This window comes from Aotus nancymaae, unplaced genomic scaffold (genome assembly GCF_030222135.1).
Source record: "Aotus nancymaae isolate 86718 unplaced genomic scaffold, 86718_ANA_hifiasm-v0.15.2.pri h1tg000017l, whole genome shotgun sequence".
NCBI lineage: Eukaryota > Metazoa > Chordata > Mammalia > Primates > Aotidae > Aotus > Aotus nancymaae.
The window spans coordinates 15571664-15583723 of NW_026988429.1; the positions used below are offsets into that span (position 1 = coordinate 15571664).

At 43.5% G+C, this 12060-nt stretch overlaps 1 non-coding gene across 1 annotated transcript; it reads left to right on the forward strand.

Annotated features, from left to right (window-relative positions):
- The first annotated feature begins 4318 nt into the window (after window positions 1-4318).
- On the forward strand, window positions 4319-4425 carry LOC135275642 (U6 spliceosomal RNA). The gene has a single exon (XR_010343247.1). It is a non-coding gene; the product is annotated as a U6 spliceosomal RNA (small nuclear RNA).
- The last annotated feature ends 7635 nt before the right edge of the window (window positions 4426-12060 follow it).

Below are 12060 nucleotides of genomic sequence, written 5' to 3' on the forward strand. Positions count from 1 at the left end.
CCACAGCTGTCAGCTCCCTTGTCTCCAGGACATCACACTCTCCACATTCTCTCCCACCTTCAGGCTTCTGTTCCCAGGGGCCTTCATCTGCCCCGTCCCGGTGAACACCGGTTGGTCAACTGCTAGGCGTGCCTTCCTGCTCTGCACACCCTTTCTGGCCACCCCGCCCACTCCCACATCGCACTGCAGAGAAGCCGCATATCTAGCTTCAGCCCATCTGGCTCTTCTGAACTCTAAATTCATGCAGGTGACTCTTGTCGGTGTGGCCTCAAAGGCCCATCACACTCCTAAGCATTTTCCCCATGCCTGCCAGGACTTCTCTCAGAATGCGGTGTCCTGGCTGCTCCCTCCAGAAGACACATCACTCCAGCACATCCCCACGGCTCTCACCTAGATGACTGCATTCGCCCTCTCCCACGTTTGCCCCCACCTTTGGAATTCATTCATGTCGATCAATTTAAAACACAAATCCGATTTGTTTGCTCTCCTGCTTAAAACACCTCAAAACTGCCTTCAGGATAACACACTGTCCTTAACAGGTTGCCCATGGCCTGGCCTTGCCCATCTCTTCAGCCTCATCCCATGCCCCTTGCCCCTTGCTCTCGGGGCTTCTGCTGGCCTGGCCCTTCTTTAGTTTCTCTAACACACCATGGTCCCTCTAGCTTTGGGGCCTCTGCATGTGCTGCTCCCATTGCCTGGGACATGAATTCCTCTCTCTATCTCTACCTGCACCTTCATCTGATTAATTCCTACCCTTCCTGTCTATGATGTTACTTCTCAGGGACTCTGACTTTTTAAACTGATCAGGGCCTCCCCAGTATATACCTTCAAAGCACCTATTACTTTTTTCTTAATGACCACCTGCTGTAGACTGAATGTTTGTGTCTCTCCAAAATTCGTATGTTAAAACCTAGTCCCAAATGTGATATTTGGAGGAGGGCTCTTTGGGAGGCAGAACCCAAGTGGATGGGATTATTAACCTTATCAAAGAGACCCCTGAGGGCTCCCTTGTCTCCTCCACCATGTAAGGATGCAACAAAAAGGTATGGTCTATGATCCAAAAAGCAGGCCCTCGCCAGGTACCGAATATGCTGGCACTTGAACTCCCCAGCCTCCAGAACTGTGAGAAATGAATTTCTATTGTTCATAAGCCACCGAGTCTATGGTATTTTGTTATAGCAGCATGAACAGACTGATGTGCCACCCAACCATGATTATACGTGTAATTTATGGTTTCTCTGCTAGTAGAGATGCACCATGGGGTTAGGAAACATGCTTTTCTTATTTTCCACACAGCCCTTAGCTCCAAGCATGTTCTTGAATCAAAGATCCCCATCTTTTATGAATGAAGGAGTGAGTGAATGAATGAATGAATGAACTGATAACCCTCAATAATTATTCTAGCCTTTTATACCTACTATTGACAAGCTTGCATTCTACTCCAAATTAATTTGGCTTTAACTCCAAATTAATTTTTGGCCAGCCACATTTGACATTCCCTGTGGTAAATCCATGCTTTCCATCCTATGTCAAGGAAGGACCTGGACTAGTAGAGCCAAGAAAGGTCTAAATGCCATGGGTGGGAAAGAGAGGCTAAATCTGAAAGGAAGAATAGACTGAGCAAAGGTGTAGAGATAGGGGAATGCTGGACATTTGGAGAGAAGGAAAAGGAAACTGACACTAAACCGAACAGTCTCACAAACACAATCTCATTTCATCCTTCCGAAATCCTATGAAGTAAGAATTACTATCTCAGGGCCGGATGCAGTGGCTCATGCCTGTAATCCCAGCACTTTGGGAGGCCAAGGCGGCGGGTCACCTGAGGTAAGAAGTTTGAGACCATCCTGGACAACATGGGGAAACTCTGTCTCTACTAAAAATACAGAATTATGTGGTACACACCTGTAATCCCAGCTACTCGGGAGGCTGAGGCAGGAGAATCACTTGAACCTGGCAGGTGGAGGCTGCAGTAAGCTGAGATCATGCCACTGCACTCCAGCCTAAACAACAGATCAAGACTCTGTCTCAAAAAAAAAAAAAAGAAAGAAAGAATTACTATCCCAGTTTTACAGATGAGGCAATGGAAGTTCTAAAAAGTTAAGTAGGAGAGACAGACATGAAATATGTTTCATGCCTTTCCTTATCCTATTTCCTCAGCCTGGGATGTCCATTCTCCCTCCACTATGCAAATCTAACCCTTCAAGTTAACACGTAGCAGCCTCTGAGAAGCCGTCCCTCTATTAGCCTCACTTACTCCCTCCGCATCCCTCTGCTTCCTCTCTGTTATAACACTTCTTTATTCTGCTGGCATCACAGTCATCTCCACATGCCTTCCTCACAAGTTAAAAGCTTGTTAAGGGCAAGTGGAGTTCTTGCCACCTCCTTCCCCAGGGCTTCTAACACAATTCCTCATGCATGACAGAGTTGTAAAACAGGTTACCAAGCTGTCTCCAGGAAGGTTTGCATGGAACTGTGCTCTACAGCAATACCCGCTCCCTCTAGGTCCTGGGTCCTGCTTCTGAGTCCAGGCTCAGGCTCTTTCATCCTGCTCTTTCTCGCTTGGGGAGCCATGGTACCTTTGAGCAACTTTGCAGAGGATAGAATGGCCCATTAGGGGCAGCACAGAGACCCCATGGAGGGAAAGTGGTAATCATATTTTTTAGGTGTTCATTTTCTTAACAAAATGTTCTAATATTTGTCTAGACTTTCAAACTCAAAAACCCGAGCCTCCTTTTCTTGAGGATCATGAAAGGCCCTGATGATCCTTCAGGTATGTCAAGCTTTCTAGAAAATAAGGCTAAGTCATAATCACTTAACACACATGGCTAAATGGCCATTTACTTCAAATTTATCAGCAACTGTTATATATTTCTATACTAGAAAAGAAGCATTTCTATTTACACTCAGAATGATAAGTTAAATTTGCCATCAAAGTAAAGCAGAAAGAGTACAGCATGCATCTATTTGTAACTCAACTGTGCATGAGACAAAGATCCTATTTAGGAGAATGAGTCTTGCATGGGCCCTGAGCAACCGAACACAATCTATCAAAAGCACAGAGGTGCCATGAAGTAAAACGTGGTCATGTTTAAGGTAGTCATGAAATACTGAACAAACTGGGATGGAAGAATCCCAGTAGTTAGCCAATCCAATCTCCTCCTTTCATAGATAAGGAAAGCCCAGAGACATGTGGGAATTGCCAGAGGTCACATAGCTCATTAGGATCAGAGCCAGAATGAGGACGCAAGTCTCCTCTCCAGCCACATTGTATGCCACATCTGCCACTCCCCGTCCTTCCTGTACCATAATTGCCCTAACCAGGGGCCCATCCTTCCCTGCAGCCAGGAGTTCACACCAAAAGGAGGAAGGATAGAACTGTGCACTGGCATAGGACTTTTCCTATTGATACCTGCAATACATGAAAAGTCAGCCTTGCCTCAGATTGAATGCTTATATTTACGTTTATGAAAAATGCTTTGAAAAACTGCAAAGCACCATATCAATGTTAGATTAGCAGTCTATTTATTACATGATTTGTATCTGGGATATTATCCCAACCGTACCAAACTCATTATTGGCCATTTTATTTTCACAGCTGATTTATCTTTAATCTGGAAGCCAAATTTGGCCAACATGAAAGTATCTGATTAGTTTCTGGGTTTGTCTTATCGGAAAGTTCATCTCCTAGAGGGTAGAGAATATGACAAGAGGAATGTTAATCTAGACATAATTCTGTCCAAGAATAAAATGATTTGTGAAAGAGGAATTTGAGATAAAGCGAACGTCATCTTGGAGCTTGTGATAAAGAAGGGAAGAAGAGTCATATATAGGATTAGTCAGAATAGGCTAGGTTATACTACAGTAACAAATAAATTCCGAAATCTCAGTGACTTACTACATCTACTGCAGGTCGTTCTACTCTCGTGCATTTGCAGCCACACCTTATTCATTTGCAGCACATTCTCTCAAACACGTGACTTCCAAAGTTGCTGCACAGGGTAAATTTATATGACACAGACATACACTGGCCCTTGATTGCGTCAGCCAAGACACACAGCACATCATCTATCACTTCCTCTCACAGTTCACCAGCCAGAACAAACCACATGTCCCCAGTCTAAACTGTAAGGGAGACCAGGAAATAAAGAAATAAAGACAGACATCAGTTGAGGAATCTCTCAAATGAGCAGGTATTTGGTGAGCACTGTCTACCACATATATGTTCTCTAGATTTCAGGAAAGCAAATGTCAAAAAAAGTTTTGAGTGTCCTAATTGTCTAAAAACAAATCTATGTATGCCTTAAGAAAAGAAAGATTGGTGCTCGCTTTGGCAGCACATATACTAAAATTGGAACGATACAGAGAAGATTAGCACAGCCCCTGCGCAAGGATGACACGCAAATTCGTGAAGCATTCCATATTTTCTTCTGTTTTCTAATGTCCAAGACTGTGGAGAAACTGAGGCTCCTTTAACTGAAGTTACTGACCCCATTAAGGAATGTTCCTACATCTAACCCCATTTCCACCTCCACCTCCAAAAAAAAAAAAAAAGAAAGAAAAGAAAGACTGAAAGGAAAGACAATGCAGTCATAACAATGATTATCTCTAGTTATTAAATTGCAGATTTTCTTTTCTTCTTTACATTTCTATATTTCCTCAGCAAAATTTAATGAACATGTTTTAGAATCTGAATCAAAAGTAACACTGTTATTCTTGGAAGTTGAAAAACAAGTTCAGACCAGAGATAACCTTGACTCCACTAAAGAAAATGACTCAAAAGGAAAGGAAATTTCTTAAAAATGCAATTCTGATGAGATAACCAGAATTAGTAAGAAGGAAAGTGAGAGACAGGAACAGACATGACTGCTTCCACACCAGAAGCTCTCTGAGGAACTCTGATTTTTAAAGGGCATCTATGAAGGAAGGAAAGAAGGACAGGTCTCCAAGAAAGAAGGGAAAGAAGAGGCAGTCCTGTTCATCACTGTATTCAGCCATATTTGTGTTGCTATAAAGAAATACCTAAGGCTGGGTAATTTACAAGGAAAAGAAGTTTATTTTGGCTCCTGGTTTTGCAGGCTGTACAAAAAGTATGACACGATACTTTGTCTGGTGAGGGCCTCAGGAAGCTTCCAAGCATGGCAGAAGGCAAAGGGGGCCAGGCATGTCACATGGCGAGAGCAGAAGCAAGACAGTGAGGGAGGAGGTACCACACACACTTCTAAACAACCAGGTTTTGTGAGAACTCAGTCCCTATTGAGAGGACAGTGCAGAGTTATTCATGAAGGATCTGTCCCCGTGATCCAAATATCTCCCAGGAGGCCTCACCTTCAACACTGGGGATTACATTATGATGTGAGATTTGCAGGGAGCAGACATCCCAACCATATTGTTCCACCCCTGGCCCCCCAAATCTCATGTGCTTCTCAGGTTGCAAAATAAAATCATGCCTTCCCAATAATCCCCCCAAGTTTTAACTCATTCTAGCCCCAACCCAAAAGTCCCAAAGTCCAAAGTCTCATCTGAGATTCAAGTCAAGTTCCTTCAGCCTACGAGCCTGTAAAGTCAAAAACAAATTATTTACTTCCAAAATACAAAACCAAGACAAGATACAAAACTGAAACAAGCACAGACATGACTGTTTGGGTTTTGGTGGAAGTGTCTTTCAGCATGCTAGTACATTATAATTAGTATACAATGAGCAGTGAGAACAACCAGAGATGACTCTCCAGGCTATCTGTATTAGTCTGTTCTCACACTGCTGTAAAGAACTGCCCAAGACTGGGTAATTTATAAAGAAAAAATTTAATTGACTCACAGTTCTGCAGAGCTGGGGAGGCCTCAGGGAAACTTACAAGCATGGTGGAAAGGAAAGCAAGCACTTTTTCACAAGGCTGTAGGAGAGAGTGTGAGCATGTGTGTAGGAGGAACTTCCAAACACTTATAAAACCATCAGATCTCGTGAGAACTCACTCAGTATCGTGCGAACAGCATGGAGGAAATTGCCTCCATGATCCAAACACTTTCCACCAGGTCCTGCCCTCAGCATGTGGGGATTAGGGGAACTACAATTCAAGATGAGATTTGGGTGGGGACATAGAGCCAAGCCATATCATCACCATTTCGGCTTTGTGGGTTTTGGCTGTTTTCTTTAATGCAACCTGTTTTATCGGCAAGGTCTTTGTTACCTGCATCTTGTGCCAACCTCCTATCTCATCTTGTGACTTAGAATTCCTAACCTCCTAGGAATGCGGCCCAGAAGGTCTCAGCCTTATTTTACCCAGCCCCTATTTAAGATGGAATTGTTCTGGTTCAAACACCTCTGACAAAAAAAAAAAAAGGACAACAGGTCCCACACAAGTCTGAAATTGAGCAGGGAAGACATTAAGCCTTATAGCTGCAACATAATCTTTGATTCCATGTCCTGCAAGCTGGTTCAAGGGGTAGGCTCGCAAGGCCTTAGACAGCCCTGCCTCTGTGGCTTCCCTGGGAGTAGCCCATGTGGCTGTTCTCATGGGTTGGAGTTGAGTGCCTGCAGCTTTTCCAGGCTCAGGGTGCCAGCTGCCAATGCATCTACCATTCTGGAGTCTGGAAGGTAGCAGCCCCATTTCCACAGCACCACCAGGCAGTGCCCCACTGGGGACTGTGGGTGAGGACTCCAACCCCACATTTTCCTTTGGCATTGCCCTAGTAGAGGTTCTCTGCAAGGGCTCTGCCCCTACATCATGCTTCTGCCTGAGAACCTAGGCTTTCTGACACATCCTCTGAAATCTAGGTGGAAATGCCCAAGCTCCCTCAATCTTGCTTTTTGCACACCTGCAGGTTAACGCCACATGGAAGCCACCAAGGCTTATGGCTTATGCCTCTGAAGCAGTGGCCCAAGCTGTATTATGGGCCCCTTTGAGCCAAGGCTGGAGCCAGAGCAGAGTGGCCAAGATGCAGCAGCAGTGTCCCAAGGCTGTGCACAGCAGTGGGGCCCTGGCCTGGCCCATAAAACCTCTGGACCTAGTGCACTAAACCTCTGCATCTGTGATGGGAGGGGCTGCTTAATAGATCTCTGAAATGCCCTCAAGTCCTTTTTCCTACTGTCTTGGATATTAGCACTAGGCTCCCTTTTAGTCATGCTAATCTTTCTAGCAATGATTGCTCTGCAGCCTGCTTGGATTCTTTCTCTGCTACTTGCCGTATCCTCACTTAGAAATTTCTAAGCAAAACTTCATTATGGGTCTCATTGAACAACACACAGTGCCCCTGCCCCCAGCCATCTTTCTGGGGCTTGCACACAAAATCTATGAGTGGAAAAAGTGAACTAGAAACTGCAAGGATGGGAAGAGGAGGCTCTCAATAAATAAATTACTGCTTAAAAAAAAAAAAGAAGAAATAAATTTGCTGACTGAATGTGAAGCTGTCCCTTCCTGCTATGGACTTCAGATTTTAGCCCATATCCTCCAAGCCACAGCCATCCCTTGACTCTCTGGCTTCCCAAGCACTTGCTGTCTTTGTCACACAGTTTGAGTTAAGGCGGCAAGACTGGTTTCCATGTACATTTTGTAGCTTTCTCATTTCTCTTTATAATCTCTGTCCTTTGTCTACTGCTTTAAAATCTAGAAATTGTTTTCAAACACAAAGGTGATCCTTTAGAAGCACAAAGCTGATTGTGTCACCAATACATACAACTCTTAATGGCTTCCCGTTAAACTCTGAGTAAAAACCTTATGAAGCCTACTTAAGGCCATAACTATCTGGCTGTTATTTTCCTCCTCATCCTCATCTCACCAACCCACCTTCCACCCTTATGCCCCTTACTCCTTCCCCCTCCTCTCTCTGAGCTCTAAACTCAATGACCTACTTCTACCCTTTTTGACCCCCAGGAACTTATCTCAGCCTGGAATTTTCCCTCTTTGCTCTCCACTGAACTGCCCACTTCCAGTCTAAGACATGTGCTTCTGTCACACACCCTTACTGTGCTTATCTCAGTTTGTAGTTATCTACTCATTTAGAAAAGTATTGATGAAGGTCTTCACTGTCAGCTTTCAGGATAGCAGGAATCATGGCTGATTTTACTTACTTAACAGGGCTTCATTCTTTGTAACTCTCCTTTTTTTTTTTTTGAGACTGAGTTTCACTCCTGTTGCCCAGGCTGGAGTACAAGGCTTACTGAAACCTCCACCTCCTGGGTTCAAGCAATTCTCCTGCTTCAGCCTCCCAAGTAGCTGAGATTACAGGCACCTGCCACCATGCCCAGCTAATTTTTTGTATTTTTAGTAGAGATGGGGTTTCATCATATTGACCAGGCTGCTCTTGAACCCCTGACCTCAGGTGATCCACCAGCCTCAGCCTCCCAAAGTGCTGGGATTAGAGGTGTGAACCACCACACCCAGCCACTCCTTTTTACTTATGGATGGGAAGGTATTAGAGATTATTTCTTCACTTTTTTCTCTCTTCATTGACGCATCTAAGTAGTAGGATACTTTGAACTAGAATTCAAGAAATTGAGTTTTAATTTTACCTCCCACTCTCATATGAATTCTCCATGTGACCTGGGGCCATACTCCCTTGTACGCTGTTCCCTTTTTTATAAAAGTAAGAGATTAATCTACATGGGCTCTGATGTGCATTCTTCTCTAACATGTAATTCTGGGACCTTCAATAGACTAAGACAAAGCATAATAATTAAAACTTAATGAACACAGGAAAGGAAGCAGCTACATTAAGGAAAAGAGACATCCTCATGGTTGAAGAAGGGTATAACCCTAGTGTCTGGACCCCATTTAGGAAACTTGGTAACCTTGCAACCTTAGACAGATTGCTTAATCTCTCTAGACCTTAACTTCCTCTTCTGATGTGATAAGAATATCTGCCTCACAGGTTTGATGAGAGGATTAAGTGAGATAATGTATTATAATGCCTTAAACATGGTAGGCTGTTAACTCCTTTCCTCCTTCTCTGAGGCTGTCATGGAATTTAAAAACACATAACTAAATAGAGCATGACTTGCAACTAAAGGCTCATTTGTCTCTGCATGCTTTGGCTTAGGCATGCTTTATTCCTCTGAAGAGGTTTTATATCATCTGAAAGAAATAATTGCATTTCCCCAAAAATTCACAGGAAAAAGTTATGTTTTTCTCTGCATTCAAGTGATTCTGTCAGATCCTACCATATGCAACAATTTTAAAGTTGCTTCCAAGTATATTTACAAATATTTCCTGTTTTCATGGAACAATGGCAAGACCATGACTGTAGTTCACATCCAGATTCCACCACTAACCATGTACCCAATTACAACAGTCACCTTCATCCAGGTCTTACATATCACAGAATAAAATCAGATTGCATCAGAGGAGGTAAAGAAAGGGAGGGGAGATATTTCAATCCTTTCCCCCCACCCCCCATTGTTTTTTTTTGTTAACAAGGATCCTAGAGTCACTGAATGATAGCATGTTTGAGGGGAAAAGACCCTAAGGATGATCTTTTTCAGCCATAACTTGGTGTTGGTGGTGATAAGAGATCAAGCATCTTTATGCAGTGGAAAGAGAAAATTTGACTCGGAAGCAGAAGCCAGAGTTCAAGCACTGGTTTCATCAGTCTTGTAATCTTGGGTTGGTCACTTAACCTCTTCAAGGGTCCTCAGCCATGAAGGAGGTTAGTATCAGCTACCTCTTGCAGGTGCAGTGAGGAGGCAGTGAGACAATGCAAGTAAACTATAAAGCAATTGTCACATGAAAGGCATCACCATGGTTCTTTGGACCCACAAGCTCCAATCTCATAGAACATATCCAGTCACCTACCAATGTAGATCATCTCTCCTTGCATATCTGATTTTGTGGATTATTGGAAAAAACTACTGATTCCTAGCAAAATCCATGGCACAGAATAAGTACACAATAATTTTTTTTTTCCGAGTGATATAGATGACAGTGACTCATTAAGGATTTTTTTGAGGCCTCCTCAGATCCAAGAGGTGGGTGCCTGAAGTCACCCAAAGTCCCCGTCACAGGATGGCTCCCAACACACACACCACAGGCCTGCCCAGTATGTTCCACTATCTACCCAGTAGAGCCCTGCCCAGTACGTTCCACTATCCCTTTTCTAGAAGAAGTGATCTTTGTTCACAGTCACAGAAAAGCGGGCTCCCCAAAACAATGCAAGGGCCCACCTTTTTTTGAACCTCACCCACCCTAGTCTTCCTTTAAAAATCAATTTCCGGCCAGGCACAGTGGCTCATGCCTGTAATCCCAGCACTTTAGGAGGCTGCGGTGGGCAGATCATGAGGTCAGAAGATGGAGATCATCCTGGCCAACATGGTGAAATCCCATCTCTGCTAAAAATACCAAAAAAAAAAAAAAAAAAAAAAAACAGCTGAGTGTGGTGGCACACACCTGTAGTCCTAGCTACTCGGGAGGCTGAGGCTGAAGAATCACTTGAACCAGGTGGCGGAGGTTGCAGTGAGCCAAAATCTCATCACTGCACTCCAGCCAAGCAACAGAGTGAGATTCTCTCCAAAAAAAATCAAATTCCAAGAAGGTCATGTGAAGGAAAAGGTTGGGTGATATTCTAACCTAAGTTGGCTGTTTCTAAACCAAGTTCTCCTTGAGAAATTAAACAACCACATTGGGGAATTTTCTACAACAGAAAAGTGAGGATGGGACCAGGATGGGTATTGCCTATGTTGGTGGAACAGGGGTGTTTTCCTGGATTACCAAAGAGATGCTATGTTTTGCTCCTAGAAGCTAAATACCTTCAGGCTTTCAATGGTGGCCTTCACCCGAAAATGTTATCCCTGTTGAAGCCAATATTTTCACAAGAACTATATTTTCTTTGGTGAACTAAGGCATTATAATGATGATTATACAGGTTCTTGAGTGACTGAAGCCATCATTAGTGTTGTTATTATTTTTGTCTAGTAGCATCTCCATAGCAGCTCACATTTGCAATGTGCTTTGCAATTGTTCCTTAGCAATAGCCCTCACAAGATTCTCAGGAGGAGAGGGGGTAATCAAGATTAACATTTCTGTGTTGCCCAAGGAGGAACCAAGGTAAGCAGAAATGTAGCCAGCTGGCTGGCATCACTGTTTCTTCAGGATTTATCCTGAGACACCCAAGCTTCTACCCTAGTCTGGTGTTACACTTACATTGCTTACATCCAAGTGTGGTTATTTCTATGGCTCTTGTTATAACTATTATAGCACCAGGTCTATGACCAGGAGAATTAGACTGGCATTAAATCAGAATAAGAGATTTTGCACCTGAAATAGACCTTATGATCATCTAACCAACTCCATTATTTACAGTTAAACAAGAACAGAGAGAATACTTTATCCAACTCACACAAGCCACTTTACCCCCAGATGCATGCTTTTTTTTGCTTTTCTGTACCATGTTTCAGTGCCTTGCCTTTCTCTTTAATTTTTTTCTCTCTTCTACCTTGTTCTTCCATCCATTTCCTTTGTTTGTTTGTTATTTTTTAGAAAAGGGGCTTCACTATGTTGCCCACGCTGGCCTCGAACCCATGACCCAAGCGATCATCCTGCCTCAGCCACCTGAATAGCTAGGACTAGTGGGGCATGCCACCACACCTAGTTCATTGCCTTTATTTAAAATGTACATGGCTTAAACTCCAACTGGGAACCCAAAACATTCATTTGCTAAGAGTCTGGTGTTCTGCCACCTGAACTAAGCTGGCCACGGGAATTATAAAAAAGAAGAAATTCTTTAATACTAGTGACCAGGCAACACCATTGAAGTCTCATATGTAAAAATCCATGGCTTCCTTTCTCCCAACCTCCATTCCAAACTTAGCCACTGGCTTCTGGCTGGGGCCTTGCCCATACCTCCTGGGGCTTGCACACGCCATGGTGTATCTACAGAAGACACACTTTGGGCATATCCTAGAGAAGACCAGACTTCTCTCTGGTCCTTGTTAGAGGGCTACTTTACTGTAACAGGGCCAGGCTGAAGAGTTCTCTGTCCACTCTGTAGGAAATGTATTGCCAATATCCAGAGGAGTAAGAGGATCAAGACTTATTTGTGGTCAAATATCATATTTCTCTTCTCTACCCTGTC